The following is a 25,741-nucleotide window of genomic DNA, read 5'->3' as shown; positions in this document are numbered from 1 at the left end:
CCACCTCCTTTATCTACTGTAGTCTAGATGGGCTCGCCCACTAGGCTCGGGGACCCACCCCTAGCTAACCTTCACTGTGACCTTGCTTTCCTCCGCCATTGTTCGGACTGCCTGTTCCTACCCTGGAATCTGGTACGAAGGCGTGGCTGTGGCGGGGGCTCCCTGGTGCCCAAGGGATGTTAGCCAAGCAACCAAAACCCGCACTGGCCTTAATCTTCCAGGAACCCACTGAAATAACTTTTATTTGTACGGCAGTGAGAAGGTGAATCTTAAGCTTTTCATCTGAACACTGTTAGGACAAACATAGGAATTGGACGCAGCATTTTGTAACAACGGATGCGATATTTAAAATAGCAACAGTTTTTATCTTAGCCATTTTCTTAAATTTTTGAAATTATCTGAGCATTGTTTCAAACTCTGGAACTACCAAAACACAAAAGATTATGAACGTCCACAACAGAAAAAGGAAGAGAGCAAATTTTTTAGCACTAGGGGGACAAACATCTAATCTTTGTAAGAAGGGTTAGTAGTTCAGTAGACAATAACTCCTTCTGAAGGGGAGCCAGGAAACGCATTTGCTTGGAAACTTTTTAATTTTAATTAACCTTCAGCCTTCCTGGAGAAGCTGTTCACTATGCTTTAAAAATTCTCTTTTTTCCCCCTCATCCTACTTTCCTTGAGTTATGCCTATCATGAGTATCCTATACCCTAACATCATTCTAACATCTGGCAAATTCCATTATTAACCCACAGGTTAACAACAACAAAAAGAATATCATCTAAAAGGATCAGTTTTCAACAACAACAAAAAATTATGAGACACGCAATGAAACAGGAAAGAGTGACCCCCGTACACAAGGGGGAGGCAGAAAACAAATTATCCATGAGGGGACCCAGATGGAGAACTTAGCAAAACTATCAAAGCAGCCATTAGAAGTGCATCCAAAGAGCAGAAGGAAACATGCTTGAAAAAGTAAATGAGGCTGTAACAAGGTCCCAGCAAACAGAGACTATCACTATAGAGATAGAAACTATTTAAACAAAAAACTGGAGGGGCGCCTGGGTGGTGCAGTTGGCTGGGCGTCCAACTCTTGGTGGCGGCTCAGGTCATGATCTCAGGTCACGGGACTGAGCCCCACATCAGACTCTACACTGGGCTCGGAATCTGCTTGAGAGTCTCTCTCTGTCCCTCTGCCCCTCCCCGCCTCAGATAAATAAATAAAATATATTAAAATTCATCACTAAAAGAACCAAGTGGAAAATCTGGAGTCAAGAAGTACAACGCCTGACGTGGAAAATTCCCCGGATAAGCCGGAGCCGGACAGGGGATTTGCTTTGCTTCGACCCTGGAACTCCCAGGCGTGGTCGGGAAGCCATCCACGTCCTAGAGGCAAGGAGTGTCAGCAGGACAGTGACGCAGCTCCGTGTCGGTGACCCGGCAGGAGACTCTGGGCTGACAAGGCAGGTCATTGCCCGAAGCATGTGTGGCCAAGACATAACCGAGCAGATTTACCCTTGACCATGGGCCTGAGCAGATGCCCGGGCCCTTGCCGCAGGAGTAGTTAATTCTTTTTTTTTTTTTTAAAGATTTTATTTATTCATTTGACAGAGAGAGATCACAAGTAGGCAGAGAGGCAAGCAGAGAGAGTGAGAGGGAAGCAGGCTCCCCGCCGAGCAGAGAGCCCGACGCGGGACTCGATCCCAGGACCCTGAGACCACGACCCGAGCCGAAGGCAGTGGCCCAAACCACTGAGCCAAGAAGGATGAGAACAAGGACCAGAAAAGTCCCAAAAGAATGGGCCTTTTGACAACATGGGGCACGTAAGACCCCGTGTATTTTAAGACCTAGAGTTTCATGTACTGTTCTGACATCTTTGAGCATCACATGACCCCAGAGCTCCAACCACGAGTTTCCTGCTCCCTGCAGATAAGCCCCTCACCCAGGAGGAGAGGGTCCCCATACAGCTCACTGCTCTCTACCTGTTTCTCAACCAATGGGTTTCACATTGCCATGGCCACCTGCCATCTAGAGCCCAAGGACAGACAGAACAGGCCACCACAGTAGGGCAATTTTCTCTCCACCCCCATCCCACCTTGGCCTGGCCCCCTGGAGCCTGAGCAGAAGAGCAGGCAGGGAGGGGAACCCAACCTGACTCATCCCCAGGCCAGGACCCTTGGACCTGGGGTCAGGCTGAACTGGAAGGAGGGGAAAACTTAGAACTGGATGTCCAGCAGAAATTTTAAATTAACTTGATGAGGCTGTTTAATACCTGAACGTAATCACATAATCAAACGGTGATGGTAGAATGTGCCCCCATGGTGATTAAGGCCAGGATGAAAGAACCAGCCGTCCATAACAGGGAAAATCTTCCAGCCCAGGAGCTGGGACAGTGGGAGGAAAAGACCCAACAGCCAGGCTCAGTGGTGGAAGTCGGACCCCTGCAGACCGCGGGACCCAAACTGGAGAGAGAGGAGAACAAAGACCCACCTTCTCCCTCCCCACCCAGTCTACCACCAGGGCTTCCCACTGGCAGAACCCCAGCTACGGGGCCTGTCCCCAGAGTGACAGAACAGAGGAGAGGGGCCAGGGGAGGGTCTCTGGACCAGTGGAACAAGTCAAAAGGCAGCAGATGGAGAGGGGACACTCCATTTCCCCTCTGCACCCCACTGAGCTCCAATTGTTCAGTAAACTGGCTCTTGGCCTTGTTGGCCCCCCGGGAAACAGGACCAGTGATGCTCACACAATGCCAGGGTGATCTGGACCCAAAGTCACGTCCAGTCAGTGGTCCTTGGGGCTAATCTCCTGGAGGAGGAGCCCAGACCGCACCCATTGGGGTGAGCAGGTCTTTCCACCCAGATCATGGACATGTCTTGTAATTTGCCTCCCACATGGTCAAGCTGACCCAAGGTCCTCTGACAGTTCACAGATCCCAGCATATAGGGTCAGCAACAGGGAAGCTCTCAGAGCTGCCCAGACATCTCTGTGTGTGTTCTCTCGAGGATGGGGAGAGAGGCAGATGTCCCCAGCAGACAGATCCTTGTTATACACACGTCCATCCACCTGCACCTGACAGAGGCTCGGACCCTAGGAAAAGGGGGCTGGTCCTGGGCATCTTCCCCCAAGACAGGACCAAAGTCACAGCTCTTCCTGGGAAGACACGCTGGCGGGCGCCCCCATGCCAGGCTTGGCAAAGCTGTCAATTCAGGAGAGCTCTGACAGAAGGAGAGGCACAGGGCTGGGTTCTGAGTGGGAAGAGACACCCCCGCCCCGCCCCCAACCTGCTTTGCAAAAGACTACAGAGATCCCACCAAGAGAAAAGAAGAGCGAAAACCAGGATTTCCACCCCCTCTCTCCTCCCCCCTGCTCCAGCCCAAGCACATTTCCTCCCCAAGTAAAACAGAATGTGGTTTTGTTTGTGGCTGCTCTGCCGCAGGTGGAGATGCAAATAGAGAAAGCCTTGAGTGAACTAAGTTGCTTTATATAACACAGAGGAAGCTAGAAAATTCAGGGAAAGGAGAACCTGTTGCTTTTAGAGGCTTTTCAGGGAAAGCAAGCCTCAGCTGTACAAGGAGAGCTTTGGGGAGACATGGGAACGAGGGCACATAGAAACCTTTGTCTCAGAGCCAATAGATACTAAGTTTCCTCTAAGCATTTTCTCATCGTTGTCATTTTAAGAATAAAAAGGAAAAAGAGGTAGGCAGCAGGGGCTTCCTGGTGGTCTGGGTCCTGATTCCGGGAAGTAGGACTCTAACCCCAGCAGCCCAGGGCAGGTCAGGGCCAGGCCTGGTCCCAGCCCTGCAACACACCTGCGCATCTGGGAGATGCAGATGGGAGACCCAGTGCTTCAGCCATCAGATGCCAGGCTGGCTCTGAGCTCCTTCCTTCCAGTCCTGGACGCGAAGCTTCTGGACTGGGGATGCTTCTCATGCCCCCAGCCCGATCTCATCTCCTCCTGCAACTCAGTCTTCTCAGCAGCTACTGCCCCACTCCCTGTGACCCTGGGCCGCTTGGTCTCCCCGATCCTCTCCTCTCCAGCCCACCTGACTCTGGCCTTACGGGCCCCACCTGGGGAAACCAAGGCTGCTCATCTGTCTGCTACCTTCCACCACGGCCCACACAGCACCCGCCTCCCCAGCCCACCACCCACCGCTAAAAGGGCAGGAGCTCCCCCTGGGCTCTGGGCTAAAAGCCGGAGAAACCATCTTCCTGACCTTCCTTGTGCTCCTCCCAAAAGCCTCTGCTGCCTCCCTTCGTGACTTAGGGTCACGCTCATTACAAAGGCCCCAGCGGCAGCTCACGGTTAGGACTGAAGGCCACCCTATGCACCCAGGGGAGCCCAGAGAAAGGAAGGGGCACTGGTCACACACCCCGCTGGGAGTAAACCTGTGCGCCCAGGTGCCACGGGTCTTGCCACCAAATCTCTGGAATTTCTGAAACTCTAAGACTCATTTCTGCAGTTTGAACTCAGTGCTGCCATTTCGGGTCCGTACCAGCGGTCAGCAGAAGGAAGCATTAATAAGCTCGCCCACAGGAGCCCACTTTGCCAACAGCTCAAATGACCGCAAACCCATTTGTTGCAGCCGGCTCCCAGGTTAGGCTCCCTCGGTGTTCATTTCCTGCTCAGCGAGGCCGTGAGTCATCACCCTCCCTCCTCTCCTGCTTTAACTGTTGTTCTGAGACCAGAGGCGGCAGAATGAGAGGTCACATGGAACCCTTTATTTAGTACAGAAGCCCTCAACCCGGGGAGGGTCGGGGGCGGGGGGCGGGGGGAGCCCCGCCAGCCTGGGCAAATAGAATCAGCCCCCAGGGGCTTCTCAGAGCACACCTGACCTGACTGACTCAGGACACTCAGGAATTCCTGGACTTCTCGGAGGTCCACGGACATTCAGGACTCTGGAACACGCACTTTGTCGCCGGCTAAAAGATGCCTCAAGGCTGAGATCAAATTAGCGAGCGGAGGCAGCTCGCTGCTGGTGAAAGGCAGACAGCGGTTCCTAACTCTGCGTTGTGCCTTCAACGAAAAGGATGCTGTGTGCCGTGTGTCCACCAGGTGGCGCAGCACACCTTCGCCGGCGGCTCCGGCAGGCCCTGCAGAGGTGAACGTCGAACGAGGCGAACTGGAAATGCCCCCAGGTGCAAGCTATAGCTTCACCGAATACCGCAGAATCGTAATATTTTCATTAGGACCAAGTTCAGCTGAATCTAACAGAAAAAAACATAACAGCGGCTGGACAAGAGAGGTTTTATTCGTTTCTATGTAAAAAGCAGCTCAGCGCTGGCATAGGAGCTCCATGAAGGTGTCCCAGATGCAGCCTTTCTTTTCATCGCCGCCACCTAAGATATGGCTCCCAGCTTCCTAGTCCAAAGTGGCTGCTAGTGCTCCAGCCATCCAATCTAACGACCAGGCTGTGGGATAGAGAAAGGCATGGCCTTATGCTCTAAGGAACTGAGCCAGAATTCAGAATCAATACTTCCACTGACAACTCACTGGCTGGAGCCTGGAGTATTTCACCTGAGTATTGCTAGCCCCACATAATATCTGGGTTCAGTTTAGAAGAAGAATGCGGGAGCGGATTGCTGAAAGGAACTAGCGATATCAGCCGCATATTACCGTACGCCACTGAAAATTCCCTTAGACCAGCAAAGCATATCTGGGAACTGGGACGACTGAGGACTCCCTCACTGGCTAATTTTGTTGACATAACTCCCAAATGCATGTCCCATGTCCAGATTCTCCTCCCAAACTCCAAGATCTGCCCATCCACCTGCATGTCCTATAAGAACGTCACCTCCGACATGCCCAAGCCTGCTCCCCCCTCCCTGCCCCTCTCCCCAGCCACCTGCTCCTTCTGTGCTCCCCAGCGGGAGGCTCTCATCATCTCGTCCCTGTCACCCAAGCCAAGAACCAGGAAGCCGTCCTGAGCACTTCCCTCCCCTCCGCACTCCATCTCGTTATCCTATAGACCACTTTTTTAAAGTTTCTTGAATTCACGCCACCTTGACTTTCCCACGGTGACTTCCTGCTCATCATCCCAGCCCGAGGTATGCCCCTGTCTCTCCCCCTCCAGCCCATCCTCAACTGTGCTTCCAGAAGGATTGCTCTAAAATCCATCAAACAGCATCACCCCTTCTGATCAAAGCCTCAGTAGCTCCCCACTGTCCTCGGGGAAAATCCAAACATGAAACATGACAATCTTTCACATGATGTAGCAAAAATTCACGTTTCTCCAGGATGCACCTCCTCCACTGAAGCTGAGCTAGACCATGTGACGTGCGTTGGCCAATGGAATGTTAGTGGACAGAACACAAACAGAACCATTAAACGTGCCGGTGTGGTTTGGCTCCTTGCCTGCTGAGGTAAGAAGAGCTTCCCCCAGAACGTCTTCAGCCTGTGTCCCAGAACAGAGAGGCACAGCACACCTGAACTCGGTCCAAACTCGGGCTCCCACAGCCCAGAGCTTAGCGGTCCACCATGTCCACCCTGGGTCAGCCGGACAACAGCCATCTGAGACCCTTGAGTTTGAGGAGAAAGACTGGTTCTGGGCTCAGTCGCTCAGTCCGAGGACTGCTTGTTACGCGGCATCATTATGGTAATAGCTGACTAGCGCAGGTGGGTGTCAGCATCCGCATTTCCCCCAGGACCAGAACCTCAGGCCCTTTGTACCTCCCGTTGCCTCTCCCTGAGTCTGCCTCTCGTGGCCTTTTGTGTAGCTGATCCCGTCCCAGCCCTTTCTCTGGAAGCCACACCACGGCACACTGTGACAGCAGTTTGCTTCCCTCAGCCTCAGCACCGGAAAGTACTTAGCCTCCAGCAGTCTCCTCAGTCTGCATGGACTTCCCGCCCCCAAGAGAGAAGCCGTGTGAGAACGGGGCCTGGAGAACACCCAGCCGTCTTCCGTGCTCCCGGGCCAGCTGGGTTTGCCTGGCTGCTCTCGCCACTCGGCACCCGTTTCCTGGCCTGCTCACCTGACTGCCTTGCTAGGCTGAAGCCCAGGGCTCGTTCTGCCACCCTGGGGGGACCCCTCCCAGGGCTGGAACAGAGCAAGCACTTAATGGATGATGCGTCTCCACTCCGGGCTGGGAAAGATAGCTCCTTTCTGTGCTGGAGGGAGCCGCCCAACCTGCTCCTGACCCTCAGGCTGGACAGCGGAGTCCCAGGTTTGGTGACCTCTCCAAAGACCAGGCAGCTTTTACCCCGAAGGACAATTCCCGGCCCCCAGGTCCAGGGGAAGGAGGAAGAGCCTTGCAGCCAGGACAGGTGTGTGACAGCAGGACTCCCGCAGGCGTTCATCCTGGTCCTGGCACTCACAGCCCGCCCGGCCACACAGGGCTCGGTGGCCTTTCCTTCCTTCCTGAACCCCGCAGCTTCCTTTGGTATTTGCAGAGAACAGGGGCGGTTGGCTCTAGACCACAGTACAGAGTCCCCGGCCCTTGATGCACCTGTGGCTTAGGGGAAGCCCGGATTTCGGAGGAGATCACCGGAATCCTGTGGAAGCCCGGATGTCGGAGGAGATCACCGGAATCCTGTGGAAACCAGAGACCCTTCCTCCGCAAGTGCTTGGAGGTGCAGGGGCGCAGACGGCCGAGAGGAGGGTCTGGAAAAGAGTCTGTCTCACTGACGAGGCAGCATGGACCAGGCAGGCAGGGAAGGACTCAGACGGTGACAGCCCGAGCAGAGACCCCGAGGACAGAGATGTCACACTCGGAGCAGGGACCTGCAAGAACCAGTGTGACTATGAAGACTCGGAGGCCCCCGGCCTCAGTCTCGGGATTTACTCGCGGCTGCTGGGGCGCTTGGCAGGACCCCCCCCTCCCCGGGGGGCAGAGGTACAACGGGATTGTGCAATCTCACCCAGGAGGGCGGGCTGGGGAGGAGTAAGAGTGGAGGCTGAGAGGTCATTTAGTTCCGAAAACGGTCAAGCAAGAGATGGTACGAGACTAAATCAGAGCCAGGCTGGGAGGCAAATTCCAGAACAATCCAGGAGGTAAGGTACTGGGCGTGTTGAGGTGATGTAGAGAAGGGAGAAGGGGGAGAAGCGGGTGGGACTTCAGCCTGGGTTTGAAGGTGAGGCCAGCACCCTGGGGGGGGGGGGTTCTGTCGTTGAATACTGGGGGGGGGGGGGCCTTGACCCCCGGATGGGAGAAAGGGCAGCTCGGGATGGGAGGGTGGCAGGTAGGCTGGGGCAGGTGAACCGAGGGTGGGCGGACCGAGGGGACGTCTCTCTGGAGGCTTGGGACGAGGAAGAGGTGCGGAGAAGGGACCTTGAAAGGAGGGGCCAAAGTCAGACACTGGGGCTGAGAAAATGGGAGAGAGCCACAGAGACAGTGACAGAGGGACAGAGAGAGCCAGTTGCAGAGACAGTGACAGAGAGGCAGAGAAAGAGCCAGCAGGGACAGTGACAGAGAGACAAGAGAGAGCCAGCGGCAGAGACAGGGACAGAGAGACAGAGAGAGCCAGCAGGGACAGCAGACTTTGGCCAAGGCGCTGGGCCTCTAGGGCACACATCTTTCACAAGGTCCTTCACAGGCCACCTTCTCCCCAGGGCCTCTCACTGTAGCTCCTGTGTCCGCCTCTGCCGTCTGTCATTTTGCATTACCCAGGACCTCTCTGGCTGCAAGTGATGAAACAGCTTGAAAAGGCTGAGAAGCAGAGACTGCTTTGAAAACCTATTTGGGCATCGCTCCCAGGGAAGGCAGGTTATGGGACCAGCCAGGGCAGAAGGACAGATGTGCTCTGACTTACAGATCCTCTGGACTCAGGTCGGGGGCGCAGCCAGTGGTGGAGGCCCAGGCCTTGTGCCTGAGCCCTTGGGGGTGAAGTTCATCCTCATCTGGAGGGAGCAGTCCAGCTGCAGGGTTCGAGGCCCCCCAAGTGTGCGGAGGGGGTGATTCTGCCCCTCGTGCTGGTCTGCCAACTCCCTGGCAGGACACCCATTGGTCAGATCCAAGGACCACGGGGCAGTGGGCAGGGTCTATAAGAATTCAGTGGCTCAGACTCACCCTCCAGGTTGGGTGGGGAAGGACCACATCTGGAAGTACGTGTCAGGCAGCAGGCATGAGAAAAACAATGAAGGAGTCCCAGAGTCAGGTGGACTTCAACAGAAGCCCCCTCCCCAAGCTGATATTCCTCTCCTCCCTCTGTCTGTCTCTCTGTCTCCCTCCCCATCTCTGTGTCCCTCTCTTCTCTCCCCTTTCAGGCCTCCCACCAGGCTGGGGCTCCCCAGTGGCTCCCAGGCCACTGTCCCTGCTTGGCCCTGCTTTCCTCTAGATTTAAAGGCCTTCGTACACTTGGCACATTTTTGTTGAGCCATGACATTTAAGGTCCCCATGGTTACCTCTGCCCAGGGCGAAACAGAACGCTGATCTCGACAGGGTCTGGCCGGTGTCAAATCCTGCGGGCGTCCCTCCGACTCTGGACACCCAATTCCCACTAACGCGGCCAAAGAACGCATAAACCTTCTTGGCAGCCTTGGCGGCTGAGTCACACGGAATTCTTTGTTTCCATAAAACCTGTTTCAAAGATTATAAAAGTAATCATGGCCTCCCTGGGGGAATATTTGAAAACACGCAAACATACAAAGAAACATACAAAGCAGATGGTTCAGAATCACCTATAATCCCTCACGTCGATAGACTTCCCCTCAGTCTTCACTTACGCAAGTTTCTGAACATTTTTAAACAAACGCTGACATCGTCGGCGAATCTTCTACCGACAACGCTTTGCATATCATTAACCGTTCTGTAGAACTGCGACCTCAGTGCGCAAATGCGAGTCCTTCTCGGGGTTCTAAGACGATAGCTGGCAGCTCCAGGTCCCCACGCGCTGCTCTTGGGGATTTCACAGCTTGCCCTGGGCTTGCCCAGGAAGCAGGTGCTGGTACTTTCCCCCATTTTACAAACGAGGGGACGAGGCTGGGAGGGCTTACATGATGCGCCACAGTCGCACAGCTAGTAAGTGGCAGTCCCCGTATCAAACTCAAGAGAGCCCGATGCACAGCCGTGTCCTCTCACGGCCGCCCTCCGGTCTGCACACCGGACCCCACAGGTGCGCCCACGAGGTCTAGGTGCAGCAGGCAGGCGTCACTTCTCTCCGTCTGGGCTAAACTGGGTCCCTCCAGGACAGGGATGGAGGATGCTTCCCACGAGTAGGGACATCCTATGTGTAAAACCCCATATGAGTTTTTAAAACCTGTACGTGAGGGGCGCCTGGGTGGCTCAGTGGGTTAAAGCCTCTGCCTTCGGCTCAGGTCATGATCCCAGGGTCCTGGGATCGAGCCCCGCATCGGGCTCTCTGCTCTGCAGGGAGCCTGCTTCCTCCTCTCTCTCTGCCTGCCTCTCTGCCTACTTGTGATCTCTGTCTGTCAAAAAATAAATAAAATATTTTTAAAAAATAAAAATAAATAAAGCCTGTACGTGGTGAAGTAGTCGCGTGGGGCCAGTGGCTCAAGTGCCCATGCGCGTGGGCTGGAGCGGCTGCCTACAGCCTTGTGAAGTCAGGGTGGGCCGTAGAGGACCCTGTCTTCCAAACACGGGGGCTCCGTGCTCTGATCTCTGACTGCCGCACTGCTTGCAACCTCCCCCCCTCCCCCGCCCCGTTGTTTCCAGCCCAGCCCCCCTCTGGCTGAAGTGACTTTGGGAGATTTAAATGGTAGGTTCCCCTCCCCCTCCCTTACCCCCACCCTTGATTTTTCACTTCTTCCCCTTTCAGGAGCCAGGCATTAAAGACGAGGACGTTCAGAAGCAACTGCTTATACAGGGAAATTAGAAAGTGATGGTGCGTGTCCAGGGAAAGGCCCAGAAAAGACCTGGGAAGACTTGAGGTCCACACCTCAGGCTGATCTTGGCACAGAGACAGCCTACAACAATAAAAAACAAAAGAACACTAACAAAATCCACCAAACCCTGGTGAGGGGGAGATTTCCAGAGCTATCACATTATCAGCTTAGACGTCCAGTGTTCAGGGGGAAAAAAGAACGGAATCAGGAGGCGTGCAAAGAAATAGGAAAGTATAGTCCATTCAAAGGAAAGGAGGAGCCCAACAGAATCTGTCCCTGAAACAGACCGAAAGGCAGACACACGAGACAAAGACCTTAAAACCACTGCCTTGGAGATGCTGAAGGATTAAGAGAAGGCTTGGGGAACGGCGTAAACCAATGTGCAGGCAAAACAGAAAAGCCTCAAGGCACTGACTTTGGCACTGATCGCTTGGACAAGACACCAAAGTCACAGGTTCACAAGAGAAAACAAACAAATTGGGCTTCATGAAAAATTTTTAATTTCGTGCACCCAAACACGCTATCCACAGAGTAAAAAGATTCTCCAGAGAATGGGAGAAAATATTTACAGATCATATATCTGATGAGGTGTTAATATCCAGAATACGCAGAGAGCTCCCAAAACTAAGAGTCTTACCAAAAAAACAAACAACTTGGATTAAGGACTCGTCTAGATGTTTCTCCAAAGACACACACCTGGCCGATAAGCACAAGAAGAGATGCTCTACGTCGCCAAGCGTTAGGGAAGCGTAAATCAAAACTCCCGTGAGGAAGCCCCTCACACCTGTTAGGAGAAGACAGGAAGCAGCCCATGGTGTCGAGGGTGTGGAGGAACAGGAGTCCATCCATGCACTCTCGGTGAGAACATAAAATGGTGCAGCCGCCATGGAAAACAGCATCGTGTTTCCTCAAAACTTAAAAATAGAGTTACTATATGATCTAGCAATTCTGCTTCTGGGTGCCTACCCAAAAGAATCGAAATCAGAGTCTGGAAGAGAAAGGTGGGCATCCACATTCACAGAAGCGTTACTCACAACAGCGAGATGTGCGCAACAGCAAAACGACTGTCAACCAAGGAACGGATACGCAAAACACGGCGTACACATAGGGAGAACTGTTATTCTGCCTTAGGAAAGAAAGATGTGTTGACTTCTGCCGCAGCAGGGATGAGGCTGGGGGCCGTTCGGCTGAGTGAAATCAGCCGGTCCCCAAAAGGCAAATACGGTGTGATCCTGCTTACATGAGGCACTTAAAGTCGTCAAAATCACAAACACAGAAAATAGAATGATGGCCGCCAGGGGGCCGGGGGAGGAAATATGGGGAGTGAGAGTTTAACGGAGACAGAGGTTCGGTTTTACAAGGTGAAGGTGTCCTGGGGATGGAGAGTGGGGACGACTGCACATTATGAACACGTTCATGTCGCTGAGCAGTAAATACACTCAAGAGGGTAAATTTTATGTTATGTGTAACTTATCACAATTTTTAAAAAGAGAAAAAGGTACAAGAGAAGAAAATCTCCCTTTCCTCGTATCCAGGAAGAAACGAAGGGAGCTGAGGTGCCAAGGTCAGGGGATCCTGCCAAAGGGGCGGGTTGGGGGATGGCCGTTGGCTGTGTGCCAGTGACGTTTCCTTCCCCCGCGAATGCATGGATTTTGCAAACCATCACTGAGGGAGGCTGGTACCCTCCACGCCTAGGATGTTCCACAAGACACTTAAGGCAGATTAGAACAAGCGAATACCGGGGCTACGGGGTGCTCTTCGTCTTTATGTTTTACGTTGTGTCATTGGGAAAATTTGCACGCTGGCTGCTCTACAACTCTGGGAGGAGAGAGGAAGGCTGCTTCTCCGTTTCCCTAATGAGGACAGGGACATTGAAATCTACTGTCGTCACTGTCTGTCACCTTGGGCAGAAAGAAAGTAGGCAGCTAGCCAAGCTGGCGGGAAGCGGTGGTTAAAGCCACAGAGGGTCCTAAGACTAACCTCTTTCTGTCTGCCTCTCCGGATCGGGTTTGCTGGAGTCCTGGGCTGGCAGAGTCCTCCTCAACAGAGGGGCTGAGCTCTGACGGCCACATCCCACTGTCACTTACTATGCTCCTAATTGGAAAATAACGGGGTTTTCTTGAGAAAATCCATTCTGACTATTGTCTCCCGCCAAAAGCTGAGCCTTTTACAGACGGTCTTATAAACAGAGCCCAAACTGAACTGAATTTGGGTCTGTTGAAGGAGACCTCTGCTGAGAATTGGTCCCCAAAAAAGGGGGAACAGGGGTCCTATTAGCTTCCAGCAGCCACCATAACAAAGTTCCCCAGACAGAGTGCTTTATACACGGAAGTTACTAGAAGCCCGAGATCAAGGGGTCAGCAGGTGCATTTCTTCTGAAGCTTCTCTACTTGCGCCGTAGATGGCCCACTTCCCCTCCCGTGGTCTTGAGTCAGCCTGTGTCTCTGTCCTAACCTCCTCTTCTTACAAGGGCCCACACATATGACCTCGTTTTGTCTCAATTACCTCATCAGAGGCTCTGTATCCTAATACAGTCACATCCACATCCCCACAGTTGAAATGAGGATTTCAACCTATTAATCTGGGGGAGGACGGACAAGTGCAGCCCACAGTAGGAGCTTAAGAAACGTGGTGGAAACTAGAACAATTGTTAGGGCACGTCTTGGAGAAAAGGCAGTGTCGAGAGCACCCCAGAGCTGTGTCAGCGTCCATTTCAAATGAGAGAGCTTAGACCTGTAAAGAGAGCCATGACCTTGTCCAAATGACCTTGGGTTGCAAGGACCACACAGTGGGAAACGGTGTGTCTGGAGAGCCCAGGTGAGGCTCACTCACTTTGCATGACTCTCAGAGTGAGCACACCCCCTCCTAGGGATTTCTCCTTCAGAAATAACTGGAAAAGCCCTCAAAGATGTTTACTCAAGAAGTATCCAACTCTTGATTTCAGCTCAGGTCATGATCTCAGAGTCATGAGATCGAGCCCGGAATCAGGGTGTGTGCTGGTGTGCTGGGCTTGGAGCCTGCTTACATTTCTCTTTCCCTCACCCTCTGCCCCTCCCTCCCCCAGTCACACTCTCTAAATAATAATAATAATAAATACCAATGAGGATTGGTTAACTAAATTATAGTACAACTAATTAAATAATAATATTTAAATATCAAAATAGCTATAATTAATAATGCAGGTCTGTATATAGTCAGACAGGAGTAAGAATGGGTTTTCTTAGCAAAATTGCTGGAAAGATATCCACAACTATGGAATGCATGACAAGTTACAAAATGCAACCCCATTTATGTAAAGAACATATGATAGAGAGAGAACCATGGGTATTTGGGAAGACGTCACTACCGTTATCTCTGGGAGGCAGACTTGAGAATAATTTTTTTTTCTTTATTCTTTATTCTTCATGATTTACTATTTCAACTGAATTTTCATAGAACGAATGAGTTATATTCAGGATGGGAAGAAAAAAATGAGAGGTATCCTCGGGGGATAGTTCCCAGGGCCCAAGGTACAGGGCTCTGCACTCCCAGCAGACCAGGTTTAGCCACTGGCCACCAACAAAATCCAAAGGCAGAGGGCCAAGCAGTGGCGAAACAAGAAAGGAATTTATTTCAGTGAGACCAGCACCAGGAAGACAGTGGACTAATGTCCCAAGAATTGTCTCCAAAGTGCTAGGAATGATTCCGAGTTTATAAAGGGGAAATGCAAAGCAAAGGTCAGTGGGTGTGTGGGGCTTTGCAGGAAAGGTCAGGTGGATCATTGTCTTGGGGTCAGTCACTCTGGGTCTTGCTGGCGTCAGGGCAGCCGTTACCATTTGAAGTGGTAGTTTCGGTTCCCATCACAGGATGTTTTGCCTGCCGGGCTTGGAGTTAAGAGATAAGCTAAAGAGAAGGGATCACTGAGAGGTACAGGTACAGGCTGAAAGCAAAGTACCCGGACACCAAAAAGTATCGTAACTGCATCACCTTGTGAATTAACCACGTTCTAGAGTCTTACTCTCAGCCTTGCTAGCTCAGAAGCTCCACTTAGAAACGGAATCAGGAACTGTAGTACTCTTCTGCTGTAAACTGTAGAAAGTCCTGCCGACCTTGGCTTACACAGATAGGGACCTGTTCTTCTCATAATGACCCAGGGAAAGCAGTTCAGGGCTGGTGCGCCAGTTCGTGGATGGCATCAAGAAGCCAGACCCCTCTTTAGCTTCTTGTCTGACATCCTTAGGAATGACTTTTATCCTCATTGTCACAAAATGGCTGCTGCACTTCCAGGCCTCACCCCCATGTCCTAAGTAGAAAGGGAAGGGAAGGAAGGGTAAAAACACTTTCTCCTAGTAAGACTTTCCTTTCACTATCCAGAAAAGGAACAACCTCCCGCCGCCCCCACCCCCCCAAGGACTTCCATCTACATTGCGTTGGTCAGAACTGTGGCAGCATCTACCTTTAGCAGCTAGGGACTCTGGAGCAGTGAGTATTTTTAGCTGTGCACATGGGATGCAATTAATAAGGAATAATGGAAAATAGGGATGACAACTGTCAGTGATGCACAGTACCCATGGGCAATCATTCTAGCAGGAAGCAGCTGATACTCTCCAACTTACATTATCCAGACACCAAAGTATTCATTCCCAGTGCAGGAGATCCCATTTCAGCAACCAAAATTCTAACGTTTCCCACCAGAACATTAGGGAAGCAGAAAGCAGAGTTATTCATCTAAACATGATGAACCTGGAATCAGATCCAAGACAGGCAGGTATTAGTGGAGGATAGTTTTGTTGTGCAAACCGACGGTCATCCCTGCCCAAGCAGACCAGCTCTCTGTGACCTGATTGCTCATGTCACTCAGACTCAAAGTCCCAGTCCCCCAATTGTACCGGACAGACCCTGTCAACTTCCGTCTCTCTGACTCCCCATTTTGTGGTGTGTCTATGCCCGACTCCTCTTTTTTGTTCATCACATGCTTTCTTTAGCTCTGTTAATGACATCTCTTCGGCTTGCATTTGGCCCAGAGGTGCTCTGTCTCTTACCATTTGTGTTGATTTTATTGGTCAAGCTTTCAAAATCTTGAGGGGCCCCTATTTCCTCCCTACAGGGGTGACCAAAGGTTGGAGCTTTGCAGTCTAATAAAACCAGTGACCTCGGGCCACCGGTGAGGGCCGCAGTGCCGTTTGTTTTCAATGTCTTAAAATCATGTCCTACGAGGAATGGTTGAAGTATTAAGGGTTTTTTGCCTGGAGAAGAAAAAGTTGAGGAGACCGAGCATCTGCCTAGCACACTGAGTCCTTGTCAGAGGGTTGGATGTATGTGGTGGCCAACAGAAGAGACAGGACCAATGGATGGAGCTTGCCAGAAGACAGACTTAGACTAATAATAGATATTGTCCAATGAAGGAGAACGTGCCCCATTCCTGGTCAGAGGTCTGCCCGAGCTGGGATGCGGTAGAAGGGATTTTTGTTTTGTATGGATTCAATAGAATATTCCAAGAGTGAGGAATTTATATTTACACTAGAACCCAGATCTTTTCCACTATCTTAAAAACAGTTTAGTTTCTCTAACCTCTTTCTATTTCCTTTGTTTTTCTATAAAATTTAGAAATGTCTCTCCTGCTGCCAGCTTCCCTGCCACATCCTCTGGGGGACGTCTGATCTTCCCCCCAATCCTGGCCTGAGTGTGAAGGTGTGAAAGCCTCCTTCCCTGATATGACAGCTGACGCAACATTGGGGCATGAGAAAGCGATCGTTATGAGATAATAATTCAAAGGAAAATGCAGAGGCCAAGATGATTTTGTTGACAGAGTGAAGAACTGAGATGTGTATATACATCTCAGTGCTCATGCCCCCTTCCTTGCCCAGCCTCCTGGGTTTAGGTGAGGCCATATGGCTAGCTCCAACCAAGGCACGAAGAGCTGATATGCCTCTCCCAGCTCTGCTTGGCAGCACCTGTAGAGACCATATGGTAGAGGATGGAGCCACAAGATGGAAGCAACCCAGACCCTGTCACTGTAAAGGGCAGAGCTGCCTGGACTTCGAACCAACAAGAAATCAACCACCGCCTGTTTTTGCCTGCAAGAGTTTCAAGTTTGCCTGCTCAGACAGCTAGTATTGCTTAACCTAACTAATGCTTTGCCAAAGCTTTGCATATATCCTTTGCATTCTTATAACCACACATAGGGAGGTAATATTACTACCAAAATATAGATACAGTTACTGAGATTCTGAGACTTTAAGCAACATCTCCGGGATCACACAATCAGCACACGTTGGAGCTCATATTTGAACCCAAATCTGTCTGCCTCTAGAGCAAATGTTTCCATCACTCCATTTCTTGGAAGAGTACAGTCCTGAAATGATTTTGTTTGCTGGGAATTCTTTCTCCTGTCTTAAACCCACCTCCACAACTTCCTATTTCTATTGAGTGGGAAAAAGAAAGTGAAACAAAATCATTTTTTTAAGTTTTATTTACTTAAGTAATCTCTACACCAAACTCGGGGCTTGAACTCACAACGCCAAGATTAAGAGTTGCATGCTTCTCCAACCAAGTCAGCCAGGTGCCCCATAAATTAATTTTTTTTAAGTTTGAGAGGTTAATTTTTGCTAGCCTGAAATGGTCCAGGACCCTAACCCTCATGAACCTATTGAAAATATCTGTTCCAGGAAACCTTACTTGCTTCAAAGAAGGGATAATATTTAGATCTGAAATTTACACAAAAACTCCATAGCATAAAAATAAAGAAGGAATGGCAGACGAAGACACACTTACCAAAATTTGTGTTGTAATGAACAGATGAAAATCATATCTAAATATTTTGCCATGAATTTTTTAAACTCAATGAAGCAACAACTCAAGAAAGATGTGAGAGAACAGAAGGATATGAAAAGTGAGCTGGCAAAATTCAGGAAGGAGTAGAATCAGAAATAAAATCATCACAGAAATGAAGAGAAAACCAGAAGCAGCACACGAGAGAATAGACATCCATGAATACAGATAGGGACCAAGGACATGCATTAGAAAGGCAAGCAAAATGAACAGCAAGGAAGGAGAGAACATGGCAGATCTGAAAGAAGGTAAAAGAGCTCCAACCTACACATAATTGGAGTGTCCCGGGAAGAAAAAGTAACAAAACACAAATATTTGAAGACATAATTCGCTTGCATTTCCCTAATGAGATAAAGCACTTTTTCCTATGTTCTTTGGCCATTTGGCTTTCCTCCTTTATAATGTGCCTGCTTATTCTTTCAGCCATTTTTTTTATTGGTTTGTTTGGTTTTTCCCCCTGATTTGTAAGGATTCTTTGTATACTCCAAATGTGAGGCTTTTGCAGTTTATACATGTTGCAAATATCTTCCTCCACTCTGGGGCGTGGCTTTTTACTCTCTTAAAGATAGACTTTTTAGTAAACTTTTTTATTTTGGAGTACTTTTAGATGGACAGAAAAGTTGCAAAGATCATTCAGAGAGTGCCAAATACTCTTTAGCCAGCTTTCCCCAATCTTAACATCTTAAATTGCCATGGCACTTTGTCAAAATTACAAAATCAGTAGTTACAATACCATGAATTAAACTTTAGTCTGTATGCAGATTTCACCAGTTTTTCCATTTATGCCCTTTTTCAGTTCCAGAATCCCATCAAGGACACCACGTTTCACTTAATCCTCATACTTCCTTACTCTCTTCCAGGTTGTGAGAGTTTCTCACTTTCCTTCTTTTTCATGATCTTGACACTTTGGAAGACTGAATATTTTGTAGAATGTCCCTCAATTTGGGTTTGTCTAATGTCATCTAATCATTAGACAGTGGACCTGCATTTTGGGGAAGAATACCACAGAGATAAAGTGCCCTTCTCATAGCTGGAGACACATGAGCTCACCATGACTTATCACTGCAATCTTAACTTTGAACATTTAGTGAAGGTGGTGTCTTCCAGGTTTCTCCTCTATAGGGTTTTTCCACCAGGTTTACTCTGGTAGCTGGGCCTGCAAACTCATTCTCAAGCCTAATCTTTCACCTTGGCAGCTACTTTATAAGCACCTACGTCTCTGCCTTGAATCCCTTTCTGAGTGAAATAGCTAGTTGTTTCTGTTGTCTGCAACTTACATCTGCCTGACCCCTCTACTAGAGAAAGGAAGAGAGAGGAAGTAGACTAGACAGATGTAGTTACCAGAAGAAGAGGAGAAATCAAAGAGGCGAGGACCACATCCCAGAAGGAAAGCAAAGGATGGGCGAAGATACAGAGAAATGGAAATGGAAATGGAAATACGCATGCATGACACATGCAAATGCCCAAAAGGTCCAAATGCACTCTTCATTCACATCCCAAGAAGATGCTCCATCTAACAACAAAAGGAAGTCAATAACTCACCTGGCCTTGTACTGTTGGGGACACTAGTATGAGGTTAGGGGGTGGCCAGTTGCTGGTGTGGACCTGAGAGCTTAACTTGCTGTGAGATTGACAGGAAGTCAGCGTGATGCTGGTGAACAATGAACTGAAGATGTTGAGAACAGTGAAGGATGGTGTGGGGTGTACCAGGGAACTGGGACATTTGGGAATAAACAGCTAGCTCTACCGTATCAGGCGATCTCGGGTCTCCAACATTACAACTTCCACATGGTTTCCAACAGAATTAAAATTCCTGGAAAAGATTCTCCAACCCTTTAAAAATGATACATACAGGCAAAGGGAACAATAATCAGGTATAAGACCATGTCAGCTCGCTAAGAAATCTCTCCCATGCTCGTTGTGAAACAGCTGCAAATGTTTTTCAGACAAAGCACCATCAGAACAGAGTGGAGTCACTGTCTCTGGTGTAGTAGATTGGTGAGGGGTGGACTTCAAGAGTGAACAAGGGGAGTATGGCTGCAACCATTCTCCTTGTAAGTCAGAAAAGTTCCTTGCGATATTTCTAGACTCCTGAGAATTTGGCAGATGCCCCATGCAAGAAGTAGGACCCTGAACTTATGTAAATCCAATTAATTAAACAACCAATGCATCCACCTGGACCAGGGAATGTGACTGATTCACTTTGAGCTGCCAAGTGAGTGCCTGTAGGCAATGGAATAATGGCCACAGACAGACACAGAAAATTTATAGCTTTAGGCACCTATTCTGACTCCTTGTTTCCTTCTCCGCCTGTGTGAGGGTTTCAGGCTTTTAAAAAGAAGCTCATTTGTAAGCATTCAGTGGTCAGAATAGGGAGCAGACCACTGCCCTTCTTTTCCACACCCCACCACTGGGTCCAGAGATAGAGGGCTTCTCTTTGATGGCTTTTCAGGCTCACAGACCTCCTAAAGGGACGACAGAGCCTTAGGGTCTCTCTGAAACAAACCTAGCCCACAGGTTGGGGCTAGGTCCACATGGGGATTTGCCCAGAGGAGTCATCCAAGGGCACAGTGAGACCTCAGGAGGAGCCAGGAGCTGACTAGAGAGTGCTCACCACCAGTCACCATGCCCAAGAGCCAACCAACTGGCCATATACCTCCTGCTTGATGCCAGGGATGAGAAGAGCTGGGCTTCATGCTTCTGACTCCTTTTCTGGAGACATTTTTGTTCCTCTTTATCTAGGAAATCCCCCTAGGATACATTCAGCTGGCCTAATACCCTTATCTTGGGTTGAATAGTGTCCCCCCAAATCCACGTCCATCCGTACCTGTGAACATGGCCTTTTTTGGGAGAGGATCTTTGCAGATGTCATTGAGTTAGGACAAGGTGGTATTGGATTCGGTTGTGACTGATGTCCTCATAAAAAGAGAAAAGACAGAGACACACACAGGGTGAACAACATGTGGACACAGAGGCAGGGACTGGAGCAATGCTGCCACCAGTCCAAGGCCAGCAGCCACCAGAACCCAGAAAGGAAGAACCATTCTTCTCTGGAGCCTATGGAGGGAATATGGACTGCAAACGCCTTTAGACTTCTGGCCTCCAGAACAGTGAGAAAAATTAATCTGTGCTGTTTTAAGCCACACAGTTTGTGGTACTGGTTGCAGCAGCCCCAGGAAGTGTCATACGACCATCAGTCTTTTCTACGTCTGCTCAGTAGCTGTCCCGGACACGCTGCCCTGAATGGGACATTTCCAATACATAGGACACAGTGATTGATTATCATTTTGTTAATCCCACCAGGTACATACTTACACTTCAAATTTCTTAATAATTTCAATTAATAAAAAGTAGATGAGCATTAATGAGTAATTAATGAATAGTAAGGTGGTTATTTTCAACACCCCCAAATCTCCACATAAAAAGAGACCAGAAGTAGAAAACAAAACGCAAAGCCCATGAACCACATCCACAACAGACTTGGGACAGTGGAACCCCCAGACCCCAAGCACAGATGTTTAAGAGCAAACTGGTCCCAGACACAGAAGCGGCATCCTGGAAGCCAGTGTTCAGGACGAAGATAAGGAAAGGCAGCTGGTCCTCTCTCTGATGGGCCTGAGAATCACGAAATGGCAGCCAAACTGGGGAGAGGCTTGAAGGCCTCAAGTCCTGGGCAAGGACAAGGGCTTCCACGTGGTCAAGCTGGGCCTGAGCATCCCAGCCCTGGGGACTCTCAGACCAACACAGCAGAGCTCAATCTCAGATCCAAACCCAGCACCAAGGAGAAGCTGCTCAGAGAAGAAGCGCATTTGAGAGGCTCAAGCCGGTGGGGGGCAAGGAAAGAGAAGGCCCTGCACAGTGGCAAGGGCATCAGAGAAGACAGATGTCAGGGAGCGGGAGGACGTGTCTTCTAAACTTTATGAAAAGAACAGAAATGAGAGCTCTAGAGTCGTGACGTTCCAAAAAGTGATCTTGGCCCACCCAGAAAATTCATTTTACTTAAACATGAGCAGCCAAAAGAAATTTCATTCAGATATCATGCCGAGCTGGTCTGAGAGAAAAGAGATGAGGAACGCTGTTAACGGGCCTGGTGGCCCAGGGAGGCCCCCAGGAGGACACAGCTAGAACAGGGAGGAAAACCAGTCATGAAATATTTCAAGATGAGCAGAAACAAATAAAATGATGGCAGCTCTGAAAGAAACACAGACTGAAGGGCAGCGCGAAAAGACCAGGGGACGCGACCCAATAGAAACCATCTTAGAAATGTACCACACCAGGGGAATCACAGATGCAAACACACACGATGGATGCTGGCTCCTGTGAAACAAAAGATGGAAAAGGCAAATGTTTCCTTCCAAAGGAATGGATGAGAAATGGGAAAAAATTCCAGAGAAAGTAACAGAAGCCAGGCAAGGATCAAACACTTATAAAACAGGAATTACCAAGAGGAAAACTAAAGCTATGGAACAGAATACTGCTCCAAGGGAAAGTGCGGACCATCTTTTCCTAAACTAAACATACAAGTGCACTGAATGGGTACCCTGCGTGCTGAGACCCTGCTCATAGAGCTGTTGGGCTTTGGGAAAGAACCACGAGAGACTGTGGACTCTGAGAAACCAACTGAGGGTTTTGGAGGGGAGGAGGTTGGAGGGTTGGGTGAGTCTGGTGGTGGGTATTAAGGAGGCACGTATTGCATGGAGCACTGGGTGTGGTGCATAAACAATGAATTTTGGAACACACACACACAAATAAATTAAATTAAATATAAAAAAAAAAGAAGCCCACCTTTGTACATTGGCTAGAGAGACCAAAGTGCTCAGAAAGGACAGAATATCAGGTTGCTTCTAGAATTCTCAACAGCCTTACTGTATGCCAGAAGACAGAGGAGTGAAATATTTAAGATACTCAAGGAAAGAACATGTGAGCAAGCCAACCTTGAAAGACAAAGACCATAGATAGACACTCAAGAAATCAGAGACTATCACTCTCGTGAACCCTTCCTAAAGAGTCTGCTAGAGAACAAGTTTCAAAAATCAAAATGACTGGAAAGACAGCATTGTATGGGTGGGCAACAAGCTGGGTGTCAAGAGTAAGAGACACTTGTAAGGGAGGCCATAGAGAAGGTCATGCCTGGGTCTGCATGTTGCAGCTGTAATACAACTATGAGAAATGGGGGGAGGGAGGGGGTAAGGAAGGGACATACAAAATAGTATCGGCTTGCTGATGGCCTCACAGGTAGAAGCAGGAAGGAAAAGTGTGTTACTTCATGTTACATGCCATGTGAAGGAAGGTGGAGCAAGAAGTTATTAGCTCATTTTAATACTGCTCCTAGGAGGGAATTCATAAGGAAAAAGGCAAAACCAGGGCACTGGCAGTATCATGTAATAGTACCAAATCAATGTACCCATGAAAACAATAATTCAAACCTTCCTAAATACCAAAAGAGAACGCATGAAATAGATTCCCATAGAGACCTGTATGTAATAAACCAGTGTAACCGGACAGAAGCCAAGCATACCAATGGCATCGATAGATACAATGGGGCTTAACTCAGCTATTAAAAGAAAAAAATATTCAGATCGGCTTGAATGACAAAATCTCATACCAAGTCACGTATTGGGGATACTCCTAATGCAAAGAGATTCAGAAATGTTAAAAATAAATGGTTAGAAAAAATTAAAAGTATTTAAGAGATAGAACAAGCAAATGCAAATAAAAAAGAAATCATGAGTTGCCATCTTGATATCTGGTTAGGTAGAATTCAGGCCAAAGAGCATTAAGTGAGCCAAAGTAGGACACGATATACTTTGAAGACGGAAGTTGGCAATTCCTGATGAAGATGTAACAGTAATCCTGCTGCTGCATGCAATGACTTAGCAACAACTTTCATAAAGCAGAAACTGTAGGAGACGACAGGAGAAATATACAGAAACGTAATTTTTAATTACCAACAATATCTAGTATCTCAAATACAGATCGAAAAGCCCATAGATGATAGATAGGCAGTTGTAGGTAGAAAACTTAACAAACCAAATCCTCAAGGCAGATCTTACAGAGGGATAGGAGACAAAGGTGGGTGCTGGGACATACCACCCGCTTCCCTTCAGAAATGAAAAATTTACTCCCCCACCTACTGCACGTGCCCTCAGAGGATGGCCCTCAGCTATCAGGCCTCATGTGGGTTTGCCCCAGCGGAAGACACTGCCCCATCCAAGGTCACGCCTCTTTCCAAGCAGCCCGCATCCAATGATGGGTTAACGTGAGGCAAGAGGGGCCCGTCCATCCCCCCATCCTGGCTCCAGAGCTCACCATGGGTTTGGCAGGAGAATCTGTTGAAGTTGTTCAATTTGTCCTTCTGTCCAATCCTATTTCATTCTTGTCTCTTCCACAGGTGTTCATCCAAGGATCATTCTTTAATAAACGCTTTGCATGCTAGTCTCTGTCTCAGACACTGCTCCCCAAGAATTCAACTTGTGACAGAAACATACAAATTTAAAATGCACTGAGAAACAATTTCTCACCTACGAAATTGGGCACAAAGCCAAAAGTGTGGCAATGTACTCTGTCAGCAAGGTGAGGGATTAAAGTACTCTCACATTGCTGGTGGGAAATCTCGTAACATCTTACAGGATTACATACCAGCAACCTCTGATCCAGAAAATTTAGGAATCTATCCCATAGACAAACTAGCAGATACTTGAAAAGATTAATGCATGCGGCTATGTATTGTAGCACAATTTTATAATAACAACAAAACACTGGAAACAAATAACAATGAACCAAGGACTGGTTAAGTAAACAAAGTCTGGCCACACTGTGAAGTGTTATATAGCGATGAAAAGGAACAAGGACCATCTCTTTCTACTAATGTGGAGTGCTCCACAGATAGCAAGTGGAAAAGCAAGGAATAGAAAACTGTGTATGGAATGCTTTTATTCGTCTAAAAAAAAAAATAGGGGAGCACCTGGAGGGTTCAGTTAAACTCTTGATTTTGGGTCAGGGCATGATTTCAGGGTTGTGGGATAGAGCCCCTTTTCAGGCTCTGTGCTCAGCAGTGAGTCTGCTTGAGATTCTCTCTCTCCCTCTCCCTCTGCCCCTCCCTTTTTCTTCCCCCTCCCCACCTTAAGATAAATAAATAAATAAATAAATAACGATTTTTAAAGCAGGAGGACTAGATACATTCATACATTTGATTGTTTTTAAAAAATGGAAGGACAAAAATAGCTGAATGGTTATCAGTGAGGGAGAAAAGGATGGAACAGAGAAGATAGGGACAGAAGCTAGACTTCTCTGAATACCTCGTTTGGTGTGCTGAACTTTGGAATAAAGCTTAAAAGGCAAAGCCTAAAAATGAAAAGGGAAATTATACCAATAAACCATAATTATGTAACGTAACCAGCAGTCTGTAATATAACCAACCAAGGAATTACTCCCAGTGACTTAAACACAGTAATTTGACTATATATCCCTAGTAGGATATGCTGTAAGGACAAAAAAACTTCAAAAATATCACAGGCTGTTTCCTGTAATCGTGTCGCTAGCTGTGGCGGTTCGTGGTGTTAGTCTGAGACTGGTGTGTGTGTATGCTTGTTTGGGAATAAGGCAGATGAGTGATTATGGTGGCACCGTAATGAGTCAGGATTTTCAGTGTGGGGGAAAGGAGATTAAGACATGAGATTGGTGAGGTTCCCCACAAAACTCTGTAGTTCTGAGCATGAATTAGTAATATCAGCATGAACACACTATATATTTTATCCCTTAAAAGCAGTACATATAGGACACCTGGGTGGCTCAATCAATCAAGCCTCTGCCTTCGGCTCAGGTCACGATCCCAAGGTCCTGGGATCAAGCCCCATGTTAAGTCCCATGTCGGGCTCCCTGCTCAGTGGATAAGCCTCTTTCTCCCTCTCCCTCTGCCCCTTCCCCCGCTCATGCTTGCTTGCTCTCTCGCTCTCTTTCTCTCTCTCATGCAAATAAATAAATAAAATAAAAAATAAAAATAATTTTTTTTAAAAGCAGCACATATTTCCTGGCTATAGCTAGGTCTGGAAGCACCTAGAAACAGTGAGCAGTCTAGGAGCAAGGAACATCTCAGTCTGTGAATACATTTCCCAACAGAAAGGGCCACAACTCCTCAGAGAAATGGCTATTCCCA

The 25,741-nt window shown here is 48.7% G+C and overlaps 1 long non-coding RNA gene across 1 annotated transcript; it reads right to left on the bottom strand.

Annotated features, from left to right (window-relative positions):
• Positions 1 to 14,402: 14,402 nt before the first annotated feature.
• On the bottom strand, positions 14,403 to 24,034 carry LOC123952026. The gene is made up of 3 exons (XR_006820555.1): positions 23,896 to 24,034; positions 15,372 to 15,498; positions 14,403 to 15,058 (listed from the first exon to the last, which is right to left on the bottom strand). It is a non-coding gene; the product is annotated as an uncharacterized LOC123952026 (long non-coding RNA).
• Between the last annotated feature and the right edge of the window lie 1,707 nt (positions 24,035 to 25,741).

This window comes from Meles meles, chromosome 10, assembly GCF_922984935.1.
Source record: "Meles meles chromosome 10, mMelMel3.1 paternal haplotype, whole genome shotgun sequence".
NCBI classification, from domain to species: domain Eukaryota; kingdom Metazoa; phylum Chordata; class Mammalia; order Carnivora; family Mustelidae; genus Meles; species Meles meles.
This window is presented reverse-complemented; position numbering and strand designations above follow the sequence as displayed.